This window comes from Pyxicephalus adspersus, chromosome 1 (assembly GCF_032062135.1).
Source record: "Pyxicephalus adspersus chromosome 1, UCB_Pads_2.0, whole genome shotgun sequence".
Lineage (NCBI taxonomy): Eukaryota > Metazoa > Chordata > Amphibia > Anura > Pyxicephalidae > Pyxicephalus > Pyxicephalus adspersus.
This window is the reverse complement of record NC_092858.1, coordinates 108,609,717-108,618,098: the sequence shown is the minus strand read 5'-3', so window position 1 is coordinate 108,618,098 and position 8,382 is coordinate 108,609,717. Positions and strand designations below refer to the sequence as shown.

At 41.1% G+C, this 8,382-nt stretch overlaps 1 long non-coding RNA gene across 2 annotated transcripts; it reads right to left on the bottom strand.

Annotated features, from left to right (window-relative positions):
* Positions 1 to 4,003: 4,003 nt before the first annotated feature.
* Positions 4,004 to 7,798, bottom strand: LOC140338918 (uncharacterized). Of its 2 annotated transcripts, XR_011922340.1 has the most exons (4): positions 7,486 to 7,798; positions 7,150 to 7,211; positions 7,014 to 7,064; positions 4,004 to 6,831 (listed from the first exon to the last, which is right to left on the bottom strand). It is a non-coding gene; the product is annotated as an uncharacterized lncRNA (long non-coding RNA). The 2 variants fall into 2 exon arrangements; XR_011922339.1 differs by having other exon boundaries at positions 7,150 to 7,798.
* Positions 7,799 to 8,382: the final 584 nt, after the last annotated feature.

Below are 8,382 nucleotides of genomic sequence, written 5' to 3'. Positions count from 1 at the left end.
AACTACTTACCTCACGGGCTGCCACCTACAGGTGGGGGGTCATCTGTTCCATCCGGTGATTGACATGAATAACTCCACCCTTACTCTCCAAACCCCAGCGCAGCTCCTAGTACTATTCACCTTCCTGGAAACAGAAGCTATTCCTATTCCTAACTGGCTGGACTGGCCAGATGACCTACAGGTTACCTCTTTTGGGTCAAACCCGAGGAATGCTAGGAGACGACCACCACGACCGTGGGCTATTCAACATTTACCAAATCATCAATCGCCAAGCAGGAATGAAGCCTAGACATTCGAATTGCAGGAAGCCTATATCGCAAACATCCCTGGTCACCCTGCGTGCTGATATGCAGCAGATCTGTGGCTTTGCCATCTTGTGGTATATCCTGACTGGCCTGTTACTACCTACTTTGTCACATGAGGAATACTATGACTATGACATTATGTGACATGGCCTCTTTCTAAAGAAGACTGACGAAAGTCGGATTGACCGGAAATGTTTGTCACGTAATGTATACAACTGTCTGCATTATTAGGGTATCTTCTCTATGTTTGGATATTGCTTATTATTTTCCTTAATATTTGCATATGAGCCATTATATGAATATGAAGTAGTATTTTGGTCTACTACAACAGTAATAATAGCAATGGTGTTGATGACATACACCTAGACTGTCTTGTGAGGGTTTGGGTGGCAAGGACCATTTGGTTGCCACCTACTAACACTGCTATTTCTCTTTAGCAATGTTTTGGTTTGGTTAGTTTTTGACCATTGCCACTTCCAGTTTACAATTACCTGTAAAGAATGAGTGACTTATGACGGTCATTACCAGAACATAGGTCTCCAGTTCTTCCCCTTTTTTTAAAATACTGTGATGACCTATAGGCCTCAGGTATCCATTGCACAAGGTTCCCTCTATCAGCTGGTGTACTGATAGCGTTCCCACAAATATAGTCCATTAATTACAATATCAGGGGTTGCTCATAGGCTGTAGTGTCCTGTCCTGTTATTAGTTCACACATTCTTGGTTGTGTAATGTTTTGTTATAGCATTAGTTTTTAATTTGGAACAGATATGTTCCTGATAAGTGTTCAAGCTTGCCACTTAACTTGTATTTACTAAAAGCTATAGGTAAGAGCATACCTCCACTGGCCTTGTGTAATACACTCCCCACATAGGGTCCTCTACCTCAGTGAGAGGTTAGAGAAAGTAAATTTATATTCTATAGTCCTACTTACCAGTAGAATTATCCTTAGTTTTTAGACGTACCTAGGAAACACACCTCCATCTTTTTTTTCCTTCTTTTACTTTTCCTCTATTCTCTATTGTTCCGCCCTATTCATATCCTATTGGCCCTTTATTGGCCTTCTCCCTTTTTATTTGGTTCTGATATTACTTATTAGTCCTGTGGTGTGGATTAAGATATTGTACGATTTAAAATGTCCATTATCATTACCTCTTTAAATGTTAAAAGTCTGAACTCTCCCACTAAACGGTCAGTTTACTGAACAATCTCACTAAATCTCATTGTTAAGTGGCTTTCTTCCAGGAAACGCACTTTAGACATGATAAGGTTCCTAGTGTATGAAACCAGGTGATGCGGTGGAGTGATGGATTCTGGGGGCGGGAAATTTAAAAGCAGATTACTATGTAACCTGCTTTTAAATTTTTTTTTACAGTAAAATACACAACAGAACACAAAATAAAAGTATAAAAACACATTTTAGTGCACCAGTGCCCTGATTTACATTTTGCCCACTATTAGCCCTGACCTTGATCTGACTTTTTGATGGCTTATAAATCACTTACTGAATGTATCATTTCATCACTGTCTTTGACCTTGATTGTTCCTGACTGATTGCTGGAGACCACATAGCATCCAAAAGGCATTTCGCTGGTGCAAGCGCTGTTCTGGAGGAAATCTGAACGCAGCGACAGCGATTTGGAGTCCCTTGTGGATCCGAGCGATAGTGATTCACCAGGAAATTTGTCATCAGACAGGGAAAGTGAACTGAACGACGATTCTGAACCTGAGGTCAGTGCTGTGGCTGTGCACATGGTGCTCCATTGACCTTGATGCGGACCAGGCAGCACCTCCATGATTTCCATTCTCTGGCACACCTGGGTTGAAAATTGAGGCTGAATGCGACGACCCCCTGGCATATCTGAAGTTGTTTTTGACCGTTTTTTTTCATGCAAACATGTATGCATGTTGTGTTTGCAAACTTTTTTAAAAAATGGTATGCCAACATGTGTGCTGCTCTGTGCTAACTTTTTGACATTTTTTGCTAGTTTTTTTTTATGCAAACAAGTATGCTGTTCTGTGTTTGCTGTGTTTTAAATTTTTTGCTAATTTTTTTTTTTTTGTGCAAACATATATGCTGCTCTGTGTTTGCTAACATATTACTTCCAACCTTCACACTATAAAAGAACATATCCTAAAATACATTTTTTATTTTGTTTTATGCAGGTACGCTGGACAACAACAAGGTGCTCCACAGCTGAGGTTTGCAAGAAGCAGAAAGTGGGAACCTGTGACCAAGGATGACATTTGGCTGTTTTTGGGCTTGGTGATCCTGCAGGGAGTTGTGGGCAAACCCATGCAGAAGTGGTACTGGTCCAAGAAAAAAAAGATTGCCACTCCATTCTTTTGCACAGTCATGCCAGAAAACCGCTTTTCCCTCATCATGAAATTCGCAAACAATGAAGAATTTGATGACACTACCCATCCTGCACCAAAACTGAAGAAAATTTGGGAAGTGTCTCAGATGATTCTACAAAATTTCCAGCAAACCTATGTGCCAGAAAGACGAAAGTTTAATGGCTTACAAGGGGAGGCTCAGCTGGGTGCAGTACACTGCGTCAAAGAAGGCACGATTTGTCATGAAAACGTATATGTTGTGCGAATCCTCATCTGGCTACATTTGAAATACGGTACTGTACACTGGAAAAGGGACACAGTTCAACCCCAAATACAGCCTTATGGATTGGCAACATCTTCAGTGCTATCCCTCATTGAGCCATTGCTAGGTCAGGGCTATTGTGTCACAACTGACAATTTCTACACCTCTTCTGAGCTTTATGAGTTCCTTCTGCAACACAGAACAGATGCCTGTTAGATTAGGGCTAACTGGCCCAACCTGCCAGCACTGTTTGCAAAAGGGAAGCTGAAGACAGGAGAAATTGTTGCCTGGCAGAAAGGCAAGATGATGGCCCTGAGATGGCGTGACAAGAAAGATGTGTGCCTGATGAGTACTGTCCATGATGCCTCCACCGTTCTAGTACACACAAAACGTGGGAAAGAAGTAATGAAGCTACAGGTGGTGATTGACTACAACAACACCATAGGAGGTGTTGACAGAGCTGACCAAGCCATGACATTCTACCCAGCAATGAGGAAACAGCAAAGGAAATACTACAAAAAGATTTTCAGGCATCTAGTCAGAGGACTGTAAATCATTCAGACTTCATTGTGCAAGTTTCCGAATCCATAGTCAAGAACCACCAAACACCATCAGTGGCTATGAATAGACCTGGTCGTCGTGCTTCCACCATTGTCAACTCAAAATGTCTGACCGGTTGTCACATCGTTGAATACATCCCACCAACCCAGAAAAAGGCAGCACCTACTGCGTGCTTGGTTTGCTGCTCAAAGACCGATGACAGAGGAAGGAAGAAACGCAAAGAAACCAGGTTCTACTGTCCTGACTGTGATGTTGGACTTTGTGCAGCACCCTGCTTCAAAATCTACCACACCCCGGATGTCTACTAAAAATGTAAATATTTTTTTTTCTAAAATCTGCATTTAATTTATCTTATTATTTATCAAAAATATTGCATCCTTGTTTGGAAAATTTCAGTGAGAAATTTTTGATAAAATATTTTTTTTGTTAAATTACATTGTTGTGGTCTAATATTTTAATATTTTTCATAATTATGATTTATAATTACGTATTATATTATAATTTATGATAATATAATTATTATACCAGGAGTTAATCCTAAGATTTATAGGCCCACAATATAAACAAAAATTTCTATACAAAAAAAATAGGATCACTTTTTGCATAAAAAAACTGACAGAATTAGAACGGTAGGGGGGTTAAAGACTCTTTAGGTACTGGTTCTCATGCTACCGAAGCAATTGCCCAAATTTTTAATGAATACTACAGCAATTTATACAATTTGTGAAGTGGTTCTCCTGGGCAGACCCCCCCAGATAAAATTGCAGCTATTCAGGAATACCTCAGAGCCTCTGACTTTCCTACTTTATCTACGGAGACCATAGAAATGATCACTATTACTGAGCTGCAGACAGCTATAAAGCCTCCAGTAAAGCACCAGGTCCAGATGGGCTTACCTTGGTGGTATATTACAAGAGATTTTTCTCTGTTTTAGGGCCCCACTTGGTAATGGTGATGAATGCTATTTTACAAGGATACGCATTGCCCACTGAAACGTTGGCAGCGCACTTAACTGTACTTCTGAAACCTGATAATCCTGATAATTGAACCCCCAATCTTGCGTCAGTTACCGCCCAATTTCTTTTATATTTACCAGCATACTGGGTTGTCAGGTGACACCAGTGCTAAGTAATCTTGTTCATCCTGATCAGAATGGTTTTCTTTCACTGAGAGAGGCAAGGGACAATACGACCCGTACCCTTAACATCATTATTGCATGATTATGATTATGACATGATTATGCTTGTAGCCGGCAATTTATGCTTTTCTCCACAGATGAGGAGAAAGCATTCGACCGAGTAGATTGGTCTTTTCTTCTCACCAGATTTGAATATTTGGGGCTGCCTGAGAGGTTTTTACAGTGTGCTAGGCCCTTGTCTCCATTGTTATTTATTTTAACTTTGGAGCCCTTTTTGAGACATGTCCGTTCTATTAGGAATATAAAAGGAGTCCAAGTCGGTCATTCTGAACACAAGGTGGCAGCGTATGCCGACGACCTGCTATTTTATATCTCTTCCCCAGTCGCGACCCTTCCTAATCTGCTAACAAAACTTTGTACATATGCAGATTTATCAAACTAATCTCCAGAAGTCAGAGGCTCTGAATGTTACCATCCCGAGACAAACTCAATTGGCTCTCACACCGTCTTTCACTTTTAGCTGTGTGTCCACTTCCATTAAGTACATGCTGATTTGTCACGTATTGTGGAACTTAACTTTTTGCTGCTCCTCAACTGTATTAGGAAATACCTCCAGAAATGGCATCAAATGGCCTTTTACATGGTTTGGGAGGTGTAATATAGTGAAGATGAACATGATGCCTAGAGTGTTATATATGTTACAGGCACTCCCAAGTACATGTTCCTTTGCATAATATGAGTAAATTTAGGTCAGAGTTTATGGGGTTTATATGGTCTTCGGGCTCTCCTCGGATAGGAATTACATTTTTGAGACTTCCAAAGGCAAAAGGAGGTATGGCATTTCCAGACCCAATCTTATATCAACAGCCGGTCCACTTGACTAGGTTGTTGGACTGGTGTGTTAACAGTGGGTCTAAACTCTGGATAGGCTTAGAAGACACTCTGTCACCGACACCAATTGACACTTTGGCATCGGCCCCAAATACGGTTAAAGCTTCTAATATGCAACACCCTCTGATTAGGATGACTCTTAAAGTAGTCTCTCAGTTTTTCTCCTCTCAAAAGGTAGTTGATTATCCATCTCCATTGTTTCCATCAGGGATCTCGTGTCATGGTATCCCTTGCCTGAGTTGCAGCGTGCTAGGGAGTTGCCCCCTTTGGATCCCTGGCACTGTATACAACTTACTTATGTGTTACGCGCTGTTCCATAGCCAGCAACCCTTTGCAGCTCCTTGTTGCCTTTGGAATCCCTGTGTTTAGTGGGGAATCCCCTGAAAGGTTCCTTGTCTTACTCGTAACAGGCACTGTTAGCTGTACATGCACCCGAAACTCCTGGCTTTGTGACCCAGTGGGAGACAGACTTGAAAGTGAAATTTTCGGAAACTCAAAAGGATATGTTACTCCACTTTAGCCACAAGGCTGCAGTTTTCAATAAATACCAGGAGACGAATTACAAGCTGGCCAGTCGGTGGTATAGAACACCCTCTAAATTGGCTAAGATCTACCGCTCATTTCTTCCAGACTATCCTGTGACCTTAAAAGTACCATATAGTTGGGTATGTTAGATATGTCCTCTTCAAAATAAATGTAATTGTAACATCAGTCAAGAATACATTTTGCATAGAATACACAGCTGAACCCCTTAGTATGTCAGTTTAAACAACAGAAATGTAGTTGGCCAATTAGCAATTCGCAACTAATCATACTTGATTAGAATCACTTTTCGACACATTTACAAACTTTAACATTCTTTTGGGATTAGATAGCAAAAATGCTATGAGGTGGAGGTGGGCAGGCAGGGGCAGGAGGTGGGCAGGTGAGGGCAGGAGGTGGGGGTGGGTGGTCAGGGACAGGAGGTGGGCAGTCAGGGGTAGGAGGTGGAGGTGGGCAGACAGGGGCTGGGTAGCAGTAAGAAGCTAGGGAGCCTGCAGGAGCTGGTGGCCATGAAGGAGCCGGGGGATGTGAAGTACCGTCTGATTTATTTGAGATTGTTGGCCCAGGGATTCACTTAACATGTTACGGAGATGGTCAACTCAGAACAAGTAGGCACCCAAACCGGCAGATTGTGGTTGGACAGATTCAATCAGACGCTGCAAGGCCGCCAGATGTTGGTTGGTTTCTCGGTCCTGGCAATTCTGGTTTATAGGAGTGTAAGGACCTGTCCCAAATTAGTGGAACTTGGGGCAGACATCCTTGACGCCATCACTCTATCATAATGACAAGCCAGCCTAAAAAAGGGAAGAAAACAAAAAAAATACAGATCAAAATAAATAATATAACTTTAGGGGGTCACCATGACATTATGCAGACGGCATCTTGACATTGGAACACCGACAAATGTTACACAAAACATTAGACAAATCTATACACATTTCTTCAGAATCAAAAACATTCAACATGAATTGCTTACAGAAACCTCAAGCGTTTCCTCTTCTGGTGGGAAATGGCCACCTAAGGGACCCTAACAAAAAAATACAAATGGAACACATTGGGAAATGTTCATTCTCCCCAACCCATCCCCAAAAAATGGACCAGTTCTTGCCTACCTCCACAGTGGATGCAGCCTGTGAAAATTCTCCAGAACCACAAACCAGCGGACACTGATGTTCTACAAAGGCACATGATATATCACATCAAAATGAATAAATGTGCAGACAAATATTCACATATCTAAAGTCCAAAATATTTAGCTAATGCAACCTGAAATTTTACAATCAGGCAGAAATTTGAGTCTATTTTAAATATTTAAATTAATAAGCAGGCAGACATTTCCAAAGGAAGGCAGCACCAAAAACATCTTAAAAAAAATTAAAAAAAAAAAAAGGTTAAAGTATAAAGAAGGTTATCATTAGGCTTTTGGAAGGCTGAACACACACACAAACCAAATTATCTGGATTCTCTTCCAGGTCGCTCTGCAGTGGCTCAACGACCTGCTCCTGTAGATGTGGATCTGTTAAATAAACCACCAAAAAATAAGTACAGTGGGCTTGACTATAAAAGATCATTCGTATTGATCAGTTGGCCACAAAAATAAACAAAAAACATAACACTCCCAGACAAATGCGTAAAATTTAACATGTGGGGGAGCTGAAATATTACACATATGACTGTGGCTTTAAACATGATTAGAGACAACTGCAGGATGTCAAACAAGATATACCATACATTGTTGATGCAAGTAAAAAGAATGCCAAAATAAACTAAACAGGTCATCTTACAAAACTGATCTCATATTCCCCCCATATTTAATCGTAAACTAAACTAAAAAGCCAATACTCAATACAATTTTGACATTTTCTATCCTAATCCCCCCCCCCCCAAACAAAACTAAGTAAAAACACAATACAATTTTGGCCTAAAGTCAAAAAACTTAACTGTTGTAATCCCAAAAAATAGCCAACAAAAAAATAAATATTGGTAATTAGGTAATGTAAAAGGATTGAACTTACATGGTTGCCAAACATCGGAGTCATCCCAGTAGTCCACCCCTACCACCGTTTCTGGCCCAATGAATAGCAACACTAATCTTTCATACTCCCAGAGATGCTGCACAAAGGTGTTGAGGAAATGTCCCACTCCTTACGGCCTCTGTGCCCAGTACCCTTTTGATGCGTCTGAAGATGTCACTCACACGCTTTTGACACTGGCTAATGGTCCATTGTGTAGTGCCCACTGCTTTAACCTTCCTGGCAATTTCCTCCCAGAGTCCCTGCCATGCAGCATGGGAGGTCTGGGAGTGCAAGCCCCCATTGAGTCATGGAAAATGTTCTATGTAGGAC